This window comes from Mesoplodon mirus, assembly GCF_964341445.2.
Source record: "Mesoplodon mirus genome assembly, chromosome: 2".
Taxonomy (NCBI): Eukaryota; Metazoa; Chordata; class Mammalia; order Artiodactyla; family Ziphiidae; genus Mesoplodon; species Mesoplodon mirus.
Window position 1 is genome coordinate 231,393,794 of NC_138977.1, and position 18,749 is coordinate 231,412,542.

General features: G+C 43.0%; 1 long non-coding RNA gene across 1 annotated transcript; it reads right to left on the bottom strand.

Moving 5' to 3' along the window:
• Positions 1–693: 693 nt before the first annotated feature.
• LOC309815432 lies at positions 694–15,239 on the bottom strand. The gene is made up of 3 exons (XR_014295878.1): positions 15,199–15,239; positions 13,953–14,050; positions 694–902 (listed from the first exon to the last, which is right to left on the bottom strand). It is a non-coding gene; the product is annotated as an uncharacterized lncRNA (long non-coding RNA).
• Positions 15,240–18,749: the final 3,510 nt, after the last annotated feature.

Below are 18,749 nucleotides of genomic sequence, written 5' to 3' on the forward strand. Positions count from 1 at the left end.
TCCCTACTCTGACATTTTCACTGATGTCATTCCCCTTGACCCTCAATTTGAAAGTGGATAAAAATGTTTTCTATGTTTTCTTCTTTAAGAAATTAAATAAAGAATGCTGTCTAGACATGATCCTCTAATGACTTTCAGTCAGTGGTCATCAAGAGAAGAAAAGCACAGAATCTCATCCCCACAGAAGGGTGACATTCAGTCAGGTAAGAAAATTCTCCCCAAAATCAGAGCTTCATCTTTAACATTCAATCAAAGGCTTTCACAGGTTCTTCATACTCTGCACTCAGCCTTACCATATGGGATTGGCTCTGAGAATCTCACACCAGATGACTGACAAACATGTCATAGTACACTGATCTGGGACCAGATCCTGCCTCTCTTAATGATCTCCCGCAGGGACACTGCAATATTCTGGGATATTTCCTGGAGCCCTCTACTCTATACAGGTACACTTCCAAGTAGAAACAGAAGCTTTGATTCTCACTGGGACCCCTGCTCTGTCCAACCAACCTCTCTAGAAATTTGATGTTCTAATCTCTCCTGATTAGAACATTGCACGGTCTCTCACTGTGCTAATTTAGTAAAGGTAAAAGAGAAACAAGAAAGAGCAAACTATGCAGGGAGCAATATATAAGATTCCTTTACTTAATGTATTTATCTGATATACACAAATATTGAGAAATATAGATTCATTTCATAATGGTCAAGAAAAGAGGAGGAGGAACCTCCATGCCAACAGTATATATAAATTGGAATCAATCCTGCATAAGCTCCAGCTAAAGCTTAGCTACGAGGTACTAACTCTTCTCATAAAGAAGCAATAGTTCTCCATCATTTGAAGCACACTGAGGACTCAGACAGCTGGACGCTGAGGGTGTAGTCTCCTCACTCGAATTCTGTACCTGCATCACAGAGCAATGAAATATTCCCAAAGAATTATTAAGAATGAGGTGGGGAGCCAAAATAAAAAAGATGAAACCACAGTCTGCCCTACCATCCGTTCTGCTGGATATTACCACCATCTTGGCCCAGTATGACCTTCCCACTTTTCTCTGGGCCTCCCTACTTCCCACCTCCATCATCTCATTATATCTTACCTACACTTGGAAACGACTCTAGTTTTTCCACTGATCTTCATCAACAAGCAATCCAAATAGCAACTGTGTATATAACTCCTTAGAAACCTCAGGTATGACTCAGTAATACATGACCTTCGAAGTCAAAAGTTTTCCTAATTCCCTTTATTATTATTTTTTCCAATTTCCATGTACTTACACTCTCAGGACCTCCACTGTCCTCAGGTTCGTCTTCCCTGCAAAATCTGTCAACCTAGACATAGACTTAAGTACCACCTTCTAATTATCTCCTAGGGAATCCAGTTTTTAAAAAAGCCAGTTTTAAGCAAGCCTTATGGACTTTATTAAAGACTCTTAAAGATAACCCATGGGAGATAGCAGTACACCCACAGATATCTATTTAATACACCCTCAGAGTAATTTTTTTCTTTTGTATAAAGTCTCTTCTGTCCAATGAAGACTCTCAGCTCTTCTTCTTCAACATATGCAGTGTCTCACCCTTCTGATTACTCTCTGCTGTATCCCAGGGCCACTCCCTTTCCTGATATTACATTCTTTCCCAATTTTGTATGTTAGTAACATCAAATAACATAAAGTATAACATGTTAATTATTATAAAGTGCACCGTTCAGTGATCTTAAATACATTCATATTATTGGGCAATCAACATCGCCATTTATCTTTCTAATTCTTTTCTACGTTTTAAAACTGTAACTCTATATCCTTTAAACATAACTTTCCTTTTTGTTCCATAACCACCTGAAAAGCATCATTACCCTCCCAATTTCTATGGTTTTGACTACACTAAGTACCCCATATAATTGAAATAAGTAGTTGCATTGTTATGACTCACTAAAAGTCACAAAAATGGCATATTTGGTAGCTAAATTTCCTCAGGATTCATCCATGTTGTAGCATATTCCTAGATGTTTTCCTTCTTAACACTGAATAATATTGTGTTATATGGGTATACCACACTTTGCTTATCCAGGAACTAGTTGATGAACATTTAGGTTGCTTTCATATTTTAGCTACTGTGATTATTACTGCTCTATACACTGGAGTACAAATATTACTTTAAGACCCCGATTTCAATTCCTTTGGGTATACCTCATAGTAAAAATTTCCTGGATCATGTAGTAATTCTATTTTTCAATATCTGAAAAATTGCCATACTCTTTTGCAAAGCAGCTGTATCATTCTACATTCCCACTGACAGAGCACAAAGCTTCCAACTCCCTCACATCCTCACCAATACTTGTTTTCTGCTTGTGTATGTGTGTGTGTGCTTGTGTGTGTATGCATGCACACAAATATATAAACATGCATTTAATGATATGGAGCATCTATTCAAGTGCTTAGTCATTTGTACATCTTTTTGAAGAACCATCTATTCAAGTCTTTTATCCATTTTTGAATCAGGGTGTTTGCTTCTTGTTGAGTTGTAGGAGTTCTCTGTATATTCTGAATAGAAATCTCTTGTCAGATAGATGGCTTTCAAATATTTTCTCCCATCTTGTGGGTTGCCATTTTATTCTGTTTACATTCCTTTGATACACATTTTTTTAAATATGTACTGCAAATTGTTTATTTTTTTGTTAGCTGTACCTTTGTTGTTCCTTCGTTTCATATTGAGGAAATCACTGCCAAATACAATGTCATGAAGCTCTTCTCCTGTGTCTTCTTCTAAGACTTTTTATTTTATTAGGTCTTATATTTAGTTTTTTGATATGTTTTCATTAATTTTTGCATATGATGTTAGGTAAGGGTCCATCTTCCTTCTTTTGCATGTTGACAACAAGACTTCTCAGCATCATTTGTTGAAAATACTATCCTTTCTACTTTGAAAAGACTTGGCAACTTGTCAAAACCCATTTGGCCATATATCAGGGTTTATTTCTGGGTGTTCTGTTCTATTCTATTGGTCTTGAATAAGGGAAAAAATAGTATAACCTATCCAGGTTGATGAAGAACATAAAGAAAGACCAGGACTGAGAATTAGGAGGGCAATATAAAAAAGCAGGGAGTAAAAGACAGTGTGAGAGAAGATCTTGTACTTGCAAGTTCATGGAAATATGATCATGTTAAATCACTAAACGCCTGACTTTGAACAATACCGTAAATGTGCTAGCAAGAAACGTAACACTTACCCATCTCTGGGAAATACAGTATGGGCAAAAAGATAAACTACACACAAATATATTAAAAAGGGAAGGGTTTTCATGGTGTGAGAATATTGTGGGATTTGAAATACAATTTACTTCTGTTCTACCCTTGTCTCTAAAATTTATCAAAGTGTATATACAAGCAATTCCAATTCTGGTAATGTGCTTGACAGGTTTAACATGAACTTCAGCAGACCAGTAAATGTACATTCATAGTAGGACTGTTCCCTAATCCAAAAAACAAAACACAAAACCTGGAAAGACTAGAGTTCACTTTGTCAACACACATACAGATGCAGCGATGGTTAACGGTCCAAAAAAAGAAGGTGAGCATGGGTGCAAGAGGTTAATCCCCAGTCTGGTGTGGGTTGCAGAGTTTGAGGGTAAAACCGGTAGAAAATGCTTTTGTTCTACCCTTGATTTTTGAGGTATGGAAATTCACAGGTCACTACCTTCATTTCAAAATGAATGAATGCACTATTCAATTTTTTTTAAAACAGGAGAAGTAGACATGAGTGATAATAAATTTTAAACTGTCGCTAGTCAAATAAGATACTAAGAAAAATTAAATCATATGATTTAAGAATGAAGTGGAGAGATTGTCTAAGATGGTAGCATTCAAAGACCCAGAGCTTGATGCCTCTCATGGGCACACCAAAGTCACAACTGTTTACAGAACAGCAATTGATGAAAAAGGCCGGGACCTACCATAAAAGATGTTTTAGAGCTAAAGATATAAGGAAGGCACCTCGGCAAGACAGGAAGGAAGGGCAAAATCTCAGCAGAGTCAAGACCCATCCCCCCAGGTGGGTGGCCCACAGATGGGAGAATAATTACAATTTCTGAGGTGCACCCAGGTGGCAAGGGGTATGAACCCAACATCAGGCTCCCAAGCCCAGGGACCCTGTGCTGGAAAGAAGCGTTCCTAGAAAGTTGGGCTTTGAAGACCAGTGGTGCTTATTTTCCAGAGAGCCAGAGGGTTGTGGGAAATAGAGATTCCACACTTAAAAGATGCTCACAGGGTTTCCCTGGTGGCTCAGTGGTTGAGAGTCCACCTGCTGATGCAGGGGACATGGGTTCGTGCCCCGTTCCGGGAGGATCCCACATGCCGCGGGGCGGCTGGGCCCGTGACCCATGGCCGCTGAGCCTGCATGTCCGGAGCCTGTGCTCCACAACGGGAGAGGCCACAGCAGTGAGAGGCCCGCATACTGCAAAAAAAAAAAAAAAAAAAAAAAAAAGCTCACAAAATCCCACATGACCTGAGAATCAGAAGAGAAGCAGTCATTTGAACGGATCCTGGGTCACACCTACCTCCTGATCTTGGAGAGTCTCCCAGAGAGTCCAGAGGCAACTACAGCACAGCCTCAGGGACATAGACACTGGCAGCAGCCACTTGGGGGAGCTCCTTCTACCTCGTGGCCACTGGTACCAGCAAGCATAATTTCAGAGTCCTCCCTCTATCTTCTTAGCCTCAGGGTCTAGCCCTACCCATTTCCACCAGACTATAGACACAAGTACTAGGATGCTGCAGGCCAAGCAACTAACTGAGCAGGGGCATAGCCCCATCCACCAGCAAACAGGCTGCTTTCAGACTCTCTCAATGCACAGCTGCCGCTGGACATGGGCCCAGCAACCAAAAGCCCCAGGACCAGCCTCCACACCTAAGTGGAGAGGCACCAGCCCCAGAGTCCTTGGCCCCTCTGACAAGTGAGCCTGCTCTGGCCTTGGAATCAGTCTCACCGTCGGCAGGTGATTACTGCACAGGGACTGGATGGAGCTTGGACCTACCCAACAGCAAATCTGCTCTAGCAGTGGGATCAGCCTCATACACCAACAGGCACACACCAGCTCCAGGAATACCACAGCCCAGCAGCCTGTGTGACCAGAACACTCACTTGCAGGCCAGAAGCAGCCATGGACTCACTTGGGTCTTGACCCTGCCCATCAGAATGACAGCACAAGATTAGGGATACCCCAGACCCTGCAGATAGCTGTGTCAGGAACAGTGATCCAACACCAACTCTGAGACTCCTGGGCCCTGCAGCCAGAACTCAGGACCTGTGTCTTCCTCCCAGTAGCCAGCATCACCCCAGTGACTGGGCACTAGCCCTGATATCACCTGGACTGCAATTCTACCCATAAGTGAACCAGCACTAGATTTGGTGTCCCACAGAGTTGTGCAGCCAACTGCCTTATGATTTAGCCTCACCAAGCAGCACAGACAGCCTCCATACAAGGCAGAGTCTGTCAAACAAGCAGTCTGGGGGCAGCCAAGCCTACCAGACCACCCACAGTAGTCAGCCCACCACAATAGAAGAGCCCAAGTAGCCAACATAGGGGGTACACCTAGAACATATAGTTCTAGTGACCAGGGGACAGTGGGCTTCTGGGACACATAGGACCTCTCCTACAAAAGGCCACTCCTAGAAGGTCAGGAAATGTAACGAACCTACTACATACATAGCAATAAAAACAGCAAGTTAAGAAAAATGAGGTGACACTGAAACACGATCCAAATGAAGGAACAAGATAAGAACTCAGAAGAAGATCTAAGTGAAGTGGAGGTAGCCAATCTCCTCAAAAAATAGTTCAAGGTAATGACTATAAAGATGATCAAAGAACTCAGGAGAAGAATGGACGACCAGAGCAAGAAGGTAGAATTTTTTTAAAAAGAGTTAGAGCACTAAAGAACAACAAAACAGAGATGAGGAATACAATAACTGAAATGAAAAATACACTAAAAGGAAACTACTGTAGACTAAATGACACAGAGGAATGAATCGGAAAACTGAAGGACAGAGTACTGGCAATCACTGAAGATGAACTGTAAAACAATAGATTAAAATGAAATGAAGAAAGTTGAACAGACATGTGAAACATCAAGTGTACTAATATTTGCATTATACTGGTCCCAGAAGCAAAAAGGAAAGAGAAAGCAGTGTAGAGCATACCTGAAGACATAAGAGCTGAAAACTTCCATAACCTGGGAAAGAAAACAGACATCCAAGTCCAGTAAACACAGTAAGGCCAAAACAGGATCAACCCAAAGAGGACCACACCAAGACTCATTGTAATTAAAATGGCAAAAAAATAAAGATAAAAAGACACTATTAAAAGGAGCAAAGGAAAAGCAACAAGTTACAAACGTGCGAACTTGCATTAAGTTATCAGCTGACTTTTCAGGATAACCTCTGCATGCCAGAAGGGAGTGGCATGGTATATTTAAAGTCATGAAAGGGAAAAGCCTATAACTAAAAATACTCTACCCAGCAAGGCTCTCCTTCAGATTTGATGGTGAGATCTAAAGTTTTACAGAGAAGCAAAACTAAAAGAGCACAGTATCGCCAAACCAGCTTTATGAGAAATCTTAAAGGGGCTTTTCTCAGTGAAAAAGAAAAGGCCATGACTGAAACATAAAAATTAGAAAAGGAAACTTACTAACGGAAAAACCTCATTGGATAAGGCAAATATTCAACAAAGGCAGTAAATCAACCATGTACACAGCTAATAGGAAGGATGAAAGAAAACAGTAATAAAATCATCTATATTCACAATAAGAAGTTAAGGGACACACAAAACAAGTAGATGTAAAATATAAGGTCAAATTCAGTAACTGTGGGGGAGCAGGGTAACAATGCAGGGTTGTTAGTGTCCATGTAAAATTAAGAGCTCAGCAACTTAAATAATCACACACACACACACACACACACACACACACCTGAAAGAAATCCAAACATAATATTAAAGATAGTCCTCACATCACAGATGAATAAAAGGGGAAGAAAGGAAAAGTGAAGAAATTAAAGAGGGATTCTAAAAATACCCAAGAGAAATGAAAATGAACACACAGTGATCCAAAATCTATGGGACACAGCCAACGCAGTTCACAGGGGGAAGTTATAGTGATACAAGCTTCTTCTTAGGAAACAAGAAAAATATCAAATAAACAACCTAACATTACACCTGAAGGAATTAGAAAAAGAAGAAAAAAACAAAACTCAAAGCTGTCAGAAAGAAAAAAATTAAGAAAACAATACCATATGCAATCACACTAAAAATAATAAGATACCTAAGAACAAACACACCTAAGCAGGTAAAAGACATGTACTCAGAAATGTATCAGCCATTGGTGAAAGAAGTTGAAGGCAACAGAAAAAGATGAGAAAATATAGCAGGTGCATGGACTGGAAGAATTAATACTGTTAAAATAACCATACTGCCAAAGACAATCTACAGATTTAATGCAATCCCTATCAGAATACCAAAGCATTTTCATAGAACTTGAAAAAGTAATTTTAAAATTTGTATAGAAACACAAAGACCCCAAATAGCCAAACAATCTTGAGAAAGAACAGAGCTGGAGGCATCAGGCACCTTTACTTCAGATTATACTGCAAAGCGACAGTAATCAAAGAGCATCGGACCAGAGCAAAAACAGACACAAAGATCACTGGAATAGAATAGAGATCCCAGAAATAAGCCCACACGTGTATATTTAATTGATTTATGACAAAGCAGGCAATATGGAGAAAGAGCTGTCTCTTCAATAAGTGGTACTAGGAAAACTGGTCAGCTACATGGAAAAGAATAAAATTAGAGTATTTTAGCACACCGTATATAAAATTAACGCAAAACTGAATAAAGACCTAAATGTAGGACCATAAAACCCCGAGAGGAAAATACAGAACATTCTTCAACATAAATGATAGCAACAGTTTTGCGTTCAGTCTACTAAGGCAAATGAAACAAAAGCAAAAATAAACAAATGGGACTTCACTAAACTTAAAAGATTTTGCACAGCAAAGGAAACCAAAGACAAAATGAAAAGACAACCTGCTGAAGGAGAGACAACATTTGCACATGATAAGAGGTTAACACCAAAAAGATGACCAAGCAAGGGTTCATATCTAAACTACAGAAACAGCACATACAACTCAATATCAGAACTGCACCCAAAATATTTTTTTAAAAAATGAGAAGACCTAAATAGACATTTTTCCAAGGAAAAAATACAGATAGACAGCCAGAATGCACAAAGATGCTAAACATAGCTAATCGGCAATAAAATGAGATATATCACCTCAGTCTTGTCAGAATGGCTGTCATCGAAAAGGTCACAAATAACAAAGGTTAGTGAGGATGTGGAGAAAGGGAAACTCTTGTAAACTCTTGATGTCAATGTGAAGTAGTGCAGCTACAGTGGAAAGAAGAATGGAGGTTCCACAAAAAACTAAAAATAGAACTACCATAATATCCAGCAATTTCCCTCTTGGGTATATCAGAAGAAAACAAAAACACTATTTAAAAAAAAAAATAACTGCACACCAACGTTCATAACAGTGTTATTTGCCATAGCCAAGATATAGAGTCAAACTAAGTGTTCATCAGTAGGTTAGGGGATAAAAAATGATATTTATGATGACTTCAGCAAAAAATGGAATTTTGCTATTTGCAAGAACATGGATGGACTTGGAGGGTATTACGCTTAGTAAAATAAGCCGCAGAGAAAACAAGGCTGGTAGGTTATCACTTACACGTGGCGTCTAAAACACTGAATAAAACAACAACAACAATGAAACAGACTCACAGATTAAAGAACAGACTAGTGGTTACCAGCAGGGAGAGACAGGGCAGAGCAGCAAAATAGTGGTAGGAGGTTCTGAGGAAGAATCCACTATGTGTAAAATCAGTAACCTACAGTGACGTTCTGCATAGCCTGGGGAATAGAGCCACTCTTTTATAATAAGTATAAATGGAGAAGAACCTAAACATTTATGAGTCACCATGTTGTACCTCTGAAACTAATATAATAATGTAAATTTACTATAGATCAATAAAATATAAAGTAAGAAACAATAAAGGGGAGACAGATTATTAGATAGAAATCAATTAAATAAACACAAGTTTCGGAAATCAAGGAATTAAAAAACAACATGTAAGACAACATTGGCCTTTAAAGTGTACGATCTGTTCATTTAAAAGAAATCATTTAAGTGGTGAAAAATGGTACCCATTCTCACAATTTTGTATATCTAGGATAAATTATTATCTACAAAAATATGTTACAAATGTTCACTCAAAAAGAAAGAGAAAATTTGGATTAACCCATTTTAGTATACAAATTTAATATCAAAGTCTCTATGTAACATTGATGTGAATAAGTTCTGTTAGCCACTTCTAGTTTCTTTGTGATGTAAAATCTTTTAAAGCATAAAAATCAGCCTTTCTACATCATTCCATTAGACATACATAGAAGTTAAAAGAAATGAGAAGACAGAAAAATCAACCAGGAAGGTGAATTTACTGAGAAACAGCCATTCGTTCTCCCTCCTCCTTTGCTTTTCCTCCTTTTCCAGGTCTCTTTCGGTTCCAATCAAGAGAAGTCTTGAGAATTCTGAGAATATTTCTTTGAGGGCTTCAAACCACCATACCTATGTCCTCTGCCACAACTACACACACGGGAACAAAAATAAACCTCTGCTATCTATTCATGTAGGAGAGATTCATGCAAAATAAACTCCTACATGGAGACCAACAGGTGAGTTTTCTACCTGTTCTTTATAATGTCCTTCCATTATAGTAAATCCCACACATTATGAGGCAGAAGGGGTTATGTGAGCTCTTCCTTGAAGTCAAAAACCTTGCATTCATTTCAAGTACCTGGTGATCATAGGGTACAGCCAGGGAAGGTGCCATCACCCTCAGGGGGGGGCGGTGAATGGGCTTCCGCAACCATGCACCTCCTGATGAACAGATTCTGAAGAAACAAAGGGCGGTCACACCGCAGCCAGCCTGTCAGACTGTCGGGCCACTGGGCAACCCCACCAGTCTGGAAGTGCACCATAAGTTGCTCAAAGCAAAACTCTGCCCCCCCGTGAAGCCAGGCAATTTGGGCCAGAGAGTCAGAGGATACCGGTAATCAACTCCTCCTCTCTGCTCACCTCCTTGGAGTTACAGCAACCCCATCTCCAAACCCAACTCTGATCCTGGAGTGCCAAGGTGGGAGCGCAGGTGGGCTCTGCCGGTGCTTCAGCACCTTCTGGGAAGCCCCCTAGTTTGAATATGATTTGAGTTTGATCCTGAGAAACCATCAGAACTTCCCACCAGAGATAAATGAGGAGATTCTGGCCTTTAATAGTGCGCACGGTGAACCCGGTCGTCCTGGCTGTACTTGCCAACCCTCCTATTTTGCGCACCAATGTTTATCCACCTTCCTCCCTGTGAGTACCTTTGACTAACCCTGAGCTCAGACTCCTGACCTATTACAGTGACTTAAAATCATCAGAAGTTATCTAATCACAGCCACAGCCATCCAGGGCCCTGTCTTATCTGCTGGGGCATAAGAATGGGACCTTCCTAAACTTGAAGGGCATCCAATCAGATAAGTTGATTACGCTCACCTCTGGCTCTTGGAGGGACTGCTAGGAAGTCTACCCAGTGTATACTGACTGCAAAACACAGTCATGGTTTTGAAACACCTATGCTCCAGGAAAGATTTTTGCGGTGCATGGGGAAGGTTTCTTTTTGACATCAAGCAAAAAATAAGTCACCAAGCCCTTTGAGCACAGGGCTTCTTAAAAGGGAAGTAGAAGGAAGGAATGGGCAGAAAACATGATCTCCTCGGAAGTGCAGGGCGTTTTTCCAAAAGAGTAGGATTTAGTCTCAGTTTAAGGAGAACACCTTTAAATAGCTGGGACAGCTCCAAACTGCAGTTTAGGGAACGAGTGCTCCAAAAGAACAGTGCTTTACAAGTCCTGGCCAGGCAGCAGGAGGATGAAGAGTTGGTTTTGCATAGTTTTGAACGCAGGAGTAAAGAAACCGAGGCATCTCTGACTAAAAGGGCCTGAGATCCTGTGGCATCAGTGGGTCAGTCAGTTGCAGGGGGCAGGGGGTGTGGGGGGCGATATTTCTCTCTCAACGTCTCCCAGGGCAGCCACCCCTCCCAACCCCACCCCCCTACTCCCTTCACCCTTCCTCCCTCCACTGTTGGGTCCCCAGGGACAGCACTTCTTAAGCTGGAGCGCTCAAGCACCATCTCTTCAGACTGGATTCTTCCTGGAGCCTGGCAAATTCTGGGACAGGAAGCCAGGTCTGCAAGACCGCTGGGGTGCAGTCAGCCCTGGAGGTCTGGAGGGGAAATGGAGCCCTGAAGCCCACCCACGTCCTTGAAGCCGAGGGAGGAACACATCCTTCTAACAGTACTTCTCAGGGGTCAGCATGCTCCCCACCCGACGGTGATCCATACTCACTTGAGGCAACAAAGACTGCCTCTAACTGGCCCCCTCGATTGCACCTTAAGGGTCCTCGCACATGTGTGATAGCGCAGGCCCTGGATCTCTTTAGTCAGCCTAGGCCAGTGCTGCCGGGGTCCCTCCAGTCCCATCCCCCAGCCCCTCCCTCTGGGACTGTATCTAATAGAAGAAAGAGCACAGAGGAATTGGCTAAATCAAGGGACCTGGGAGCCTGGGTATGAGCTTGAAGACCGAGAACCTAAGGCACAATTACATATTATTGGAGATTCTTGTGGGGTGTGTGGGGTGAGGTTAGGAGGCTGAGAGGCTGAGTCGACCGGGTGAGTCCAGCCCCAGGACACCACACAGCCCCGTCCCCCCTTCCCTGCCATCAGACAAGGGGTGCCGCAACTCCAGCCGGGACTCTGCACTTCCCCCTCCCTGATTCTCCTCCAGAAGAGCAGGTGGTCCCGCTCTGAGGGCAGCGGCAAGACAACGGACCAAGTCCCCCCGCGCTAAGGCACTACTGGAAGCTCTTCCTGCACAGCAGTGCCGGCTTGGAGCAAACCCGAGCAGCGCCAAAGTTGGTCTCGTCCTGCAGCGGAGGGACGCAGGGTTTAAGTCAGCTGCCCTGGCTTTAAAGCAATCAGCCCCCCCTTTAGGTCAGGTGACCCGACTTTAAATCACTGTGTGCCCCTCAAGCCTGCAACTTCAAAAGTTGGGAACTTCACTTTGATCCCAGCACCTCACATAGCTGAATGCACACTAGTCACCCCCAAGCCTGGCTTAGAGGCAGGATATAAGGTAAGGGGATGGGCGTGCACTCATGGTGATGAGGGTGCACTTCATGTACCAGAAGGGTCCAGGCACCCTGGGGTACAGCTACCAGTGCACGGTACAGCAGCTCCCTGGCAAAGCTGGTGAGGCCCAGGGAGAGCAGGCACACCCATGCGTGCAGAGGTTCCAGGACGGGAGCTGGGGCACAGCCAGCCGGGAGGGTGTGAAAGTGGAGGATCTGAGCCTTTTGAGAAAGGCAGACACAGAGGATGGATGAGAAACAAAGACCAGATGAAATATGGATTTGAAAAACACACCCTGCTCTTGAAATTGGGGTGGGGGGCACCCCAGACTTGAGACTTCTTACTCCCCAGTACCTAGTGCTTTGGCCTTTGCCCAATTACTTATAAAATTTACTGATAATATCTAACCCATAGAATACTGTATTTGTAGTGGTATTGCATGTTAATGTTTCTATAGTGGAAAAATCTTTTCTACAAGAAACATGTACACTATTTGAAATCAATTAAAACCCCTCTTTATAAAGTACTATATTGGACTTCCCTGGTGGCGCAGTGGTTAAGAATATGCCTGCCAACGCAGGGGACATGGGTTCGAGCCCTGGTCAGGGAAGATCTCACATGCTGCGGAGCAGCTATGCCCATGCGCCACAACTAGTGAACCTGCAGGCCACAACTACTGAAGCCCGTGTGCCTAGAGCCGGTGTTCCACAACAAGCGCAGCAAGAGAAGCCACTGCAATGAGAAGCCCGTGCACCACAACAAAGAGTAGCCCCCGCTCGCCGCAACTGGAGAAAGCCCGTGCACAGCAACGAAGACCCAACACAGCCAAAAATTAATTAATTAATTAATTAATTTAAAAAAATACTATATCCTTCTATACAACTTCTCTGGGAAGAACAGAGATGGCGTGGGAGAGTGAGAAAGACCAATATTTAGTGCACATCTCTCATGCAGGTGCTCTGCTGGCTCAGATACATTTATCCCCACTTTACAAAGGAGGAAATAAGCTCAGAGAGGTTTAGTAATGTTCCCAAAGCCAAACAGCTATTGAGTGGCAGAACCAAGATCTGAACCAAGTCTGTTACCTCCAAAGCCTAAGTCCTCATCACAACAAAACTCAATTAATATTTACATTTATCGAATTACATTGCAGTCTGGGGAGTTCTTGGCACAATCCTGAATAAGAGTGAGAAAGAAAGAAATAGCATTGTTCCTACAGTCAACCAAAATTTTTGGAGCAGCGGCTAGATGCCTGGTCCTTTTGGGGTTCAGCAGTGATCACGACAGGAAAAGTCGTGCTTTCATGAACCATGCAGTGGGGAGGAGAGACGGGTGCAACTTGGGTGAGGGATTTCACCTTGCTGGGCCTCTGTTTTCTCATCTGGAAAATGGGATGGGTGTTCCTCATTTTCTGGGATTGTCCGGCTGGACATTCTCTGATTCCATAAGAAGCATTTGTTTTCCTGTTTCTTTAAAATTCATTCAAGCCATGAGCCGTGATGCATGTTGTTAGCTGCTCCCCAAATCACTCTTCCCCACCCTTTTCCTGTGATCAGGTCTTTCCCGAAACATGACTCACAATCAGTCAAGTCACAGAACCTAAGGGGCACCCAGCAGAAAAATTCCAACCCTTGCTTCTCAGGAGCTCTGTGGTCTACCTGCCAGGTAAACTTAACTCACCTGGGACAAGGTGGCCATCCCTGGTTTCACATCAACATGATCTCAGGCACAAACCTCCTTTTTTTTCCATTTGGTCTTTAAGTTACTTGTTGAAACAACTGTACAAATATGACAAAGGTATAAAATCAGGCATCTTCTGCCCCCAGCGCCTACTAATACATGATGTTCTGCCACTTTAATGATAAAGATAGAACATTTCAACATTCTGCTGCCCTCATTATTTGTCATTTTTGTTGATATTTCTATTGAATACATCTTTCAATATTTTAACAATGGAACATTTAGTTAGGTTGCTCCAGACCCAGCCTTTAGTGGTAAGGGATTTGTTGTCATATTTCTATTATGTTTCCTTTAAAGACCATTATCCTATTTAAATGGATTAAGTCAATTCTACAGGCATGTATCTTATGATATTCATGAAGTTAATCCATAGAGGGCAGTAGTACAATTGATCACACTTGAGAACCTCTAGTAACACAGTTAAGTGTACATATTATCTACATGTAAACCGAAGTACATGCCGAGTGAGATTCTCCTACCCTCTTCACTCTGTGCCCCTCAAGCCTGTGAGAAATGGAATATTTCTTGCCATCTCAGTAAACAAAGGATATCACAGTCATCAGCCCTTGCAGCCCTCCAGTGTGAGCCGCGAGCCCTGAGGATCTCAGGATATGCAAATACAGAATGCAGGCCCCAGAGCGCTGAGGTGCATATGAAAGGAAGGAATTCAGGGAGCCCAGCCTCTGGCATCTCCGCAAACAAAGAAAAGCGCTGCATTCCTCACGTTGGGAGAGCCGGTTTTCCTTAGTTAACAATCACCTGCTGATGGTCCCCATTACCTGCGCCAGTGCCCTGCCCTGTCCCCTTCCCCCGGTACTTTAGCTCAGGGAGGAAGGAGGGCAGAGGGACTCCGCTGAATAAGGGGCTTGCGAGCCTCGGGAGGAGTTTTTAGCCGCCTTCCCCGCAGTCGGGGGGAGGCGCGCTGACGCTGCAGCCGGACCCTGCGCCTCCCTTGCCCCGTTTCCCCTCAGGACACTCAGGCCGACCCCCTCCCCACGCCCCCCAGGCCCCGCGAGCCAGGCCGAGGGCAGGGGCGAGAGGAGGGACCGAAGTTCCCGGGACCAGACGCTGGGGGCCGCCCTTTCTGCACAGCAGCGGCGGGTGGCAGCGAACCCCTGCCCCTCAGAAGCTGGTCTTGCCCTGCCGCCCGGGCACCGTACCAGGCGGAGGGTCGGCGCCCACTTACCCGGCCCGCCGTCCGCACGACTGTCGCGGCTTCGGCCTCCGGGGCCCGTCCAGAGCCGGCAGCGTCAGTAAGGCCGCCCTCGCCGCGGGCTCCGGGGCAGTTCCGTGAAGGCGGAGGGAAGAGACCCCGAGCCGGGAGATCCAGCTCTGCGGAAACGCGGGCTCCGTTCTGGGCGCAGTGGGTGGGACCGCTCTGCCCCGAGGCCTTCTGGGAGGGACGGAGGCCCCGGGGGAGGGAGCCGCCAGAAGCGCAGGGCCCCGTCGGGGGTCCTGGAGGGGCGGCTCGGCCTGAGGGCCACGCCCACTGTGACCGCAGCCCAGGCATTTTTCCTGGAGTCCTACACTACAAAGTTAGAAAGATACACGGTCTATGGTAAATATTCACAAATGATTGTTGCTGCTGTGCTTACTATCCTATTAAAGGTGTAAAATCCATAAAACACTTTAAGTTCAAAATTAAATATGAATTTTTACCTTTCTAATTATGTCTCTGCTATTCACAATTGTCGTTAATGAATCAGAGACTGTGGCATCACTAGTTAAAAGTGAGCTTGTTAAAAAAATAGAACTCAGGCCCACCGGACCTACTGAATCACAATCTGAACTTTTACAATCTCCCCAGTGTACTTGTGTACCCATGAATAGTTGAAAGGTACATTTCTACCTCGACACGTCTTTTCTGTCTGAGAAATAGACACATTTTATCCAATTTGATATAAATAAAACACTCAAAAATGCATATGCCTGTGTTGAAACCATCATTTTATCATTTCTTTTCCAGATAAGTATAGTCTCTATACTGGTTTTGTGGATCACATGCCACACTCTTTTCTTGTAGTTAGAAATAAGATAGAGAAACTTATTTTGTAAAAAAAAAAAAAAAATATATATATATATATATATATATATATATATATATATATATTAGTGGGTAATTGAAGACACTCTTCTAAATTAAAACCAGTTCTCTTAACTTGCTCTTTTCTTCTTGGGTCACATTATGAACTCTTCCCGTGGCCACACGGTATGTGTACCTTTAATTTCAGGGACTGCTGACATTCCAGGATATGGCCATAGTTTTCTCTCAAGAGGACAGGCAATGCCTGGACCAAGATCAGTGGGAACTGTCCAGGTATGTGATGTTAGACAAGTATAGGAACCTGCTCTCCTCGGGTGAGGATACCTTCCTTCCAGAATTCCTTATCCAACCACAGGGTTTAGAGTCCTTCATTTGTAGAATGTCTCCTGGAATCTTCTGCTTCCTACAATAGGGTTCCAGATTGCAACGTTTCAGGAAAGATTGGGAGTTTGTGGGTATAATTTATCTTATTCTTTTAACATTGCAGCCTCCCTCAGCCGCATAGCACAGGGAGACCAGCTCGGTGCTTTGTGACCACCTAGAGGGGTGGGATAGGGAGGGTGGGAGGCAGGGAGATGCAAGAGGGAAGAAATATGGGAACATATGCTTATGTATAACTGACTCACTTTGTTATAAAGCAGAAAATAACACATCATTGTAAAGGAATTATACTCCAATAAAGATGTTAAAAAATAATAAAAATAATAAAATAAAATTGCAGCCTCCCTTTTAATATACTTTGTAACTGCTTGGGCTGTGTCTATATGAACTGTGTACTATATGCTTCTGTTACAGTCCTTACAATATTTAATTGTCTTATTTTCTGTAACAATTCTCCATGGATTCTTTGGGCTTAAGGTATACTAAAAGGGAGACTGCGATTCTGGGACTTCCCTGGTGATGAAGTGGTTAAGAATTCGCCTGCCAATGCAGGGGACACGGGTTCGATCCCTGGTCTGGGAAGATCCCACTTGCCACAGAGCAACTAAGCCAGTGGGCTACAACTACTGAGCCTGTGTGCCACAACTACTGAAGCTGGTGCGCCTTGGGCCCGTGTGCCATTTATTTTTTGGAGAAGCAACCACCTCTGAGTGATCAAAATTTAGACCAACTAGTCAAAATGCTTTATCACCTGTTCTAAAACACTGATCAACAGAACAAGTTTTACTAGGGATAACAGTGTAATTGTATTCTGGAGTTCATAGAGGCAATATGGTTTATGACCTTGATGCTGGATCACGACATTTCAATGGTATAACTGCTTTTAATTGTTCAACGATTAAAGTCTCACGTGATCTGAGTTCAGACTGGAGTCATCCTGGTTGCTTTCTGTCTATTGCAGATTTCTGCCAGTAGGAAAGGACAAGAGCATTACGGCTTACTTTACAAAATGTCTGGAAACTAAATGATGATATAATCTACATTCAATTAATTTATACATACCCTACTGTAGAACCATGTTTGTTAAGGTGGCAGAGCCCGGTAATTATGTAAAACTGAAACCTTTATCTGCACTGGTTCAAGTCCTCTTCCTAAGAATATGTTTATAATCAACATTCTTTCACAAATGACCCAATTTAATTCACCATAGCATTCCTCATATTAATTAAATGGAAAATCCTAGGCTATATAAAAATCCAGAAAGGGCCAACAATCCTCAGCCCCCATGGATGATTACAAACCATTGCTGAGGCATACAAATTACTTATTAAAGAACCACTATGTCCATCAACATCATCAATTTATATATTATTGCCCCAATGCTAACCTTAACCCTGGCTCTCAAAACATGAATTCCTCTTCCCATATCTTACCCACTAATTAATATAAATGTTGGCCTATTATTTATATTAGCCATATCACACCTAGCCATTTATTCCATTCTCAGATCTGGATGAGCTTCACATTCAAAATACTCACTCACTGGAGCCCTAGGGACAGTAGCACACACAATCTCATATGAAGTAATGCAGCAGTTATTCTATTCTCAGTCTTACTGATAAATGGATCATTTACACTTTGAACAGTAATTATTACACGAGAACGCCTATGACTAGTTTTCTCCTGACCCCTACCCAGAATTTGATTATCTCCGCGGTAGCAGAAATCCAATGAAGCCCCACTTGATTTAACAGAAGTAGAATCAAAACCTGTATATGTCTTCAATGTAGTAAATGTAGCAGGCCCATTCACCCCGTCCTTCGTAGAGAATATGTTAATTTCCTTATAATAAACGTTTCCACAACAATCTATTTTTAGGAGCATTCGACAATCCTTAGGTGCCAGAATTATAGATTCTTTCATCTTGTGAATATAGTTTTTTTTTTTAAATAATTTTTTATAGTTTTACTGCCTTTAAACAAAATGTACTCCATTGCTGTGGAATATTCCTTCATAGGAGCGTGCATGGTTCATTTCTGCATCTGCTTGTGATGGTCTTCAGGTTCTTTCAGGTTTGGCTCCTGTGGCTGCAGAGTCCATGTCCGTGTGTCCTGGTGCAGGGCTGGGGGGGTTGTGTTCAGCTGGGAGGAACACTGTGGGTCTGTGTGCATGGACTTCGCTCTCTGAGGCCCGATTGTTTCAGAAGTGGTTGCACCCCCCGCTGTGCACCAGGCTTTCCATTGCTCCACATCCTGCTGATATTTGATACTGTGCCTTCATGTCTGCCATTCTGGTAGGTGTGTGCACAATAG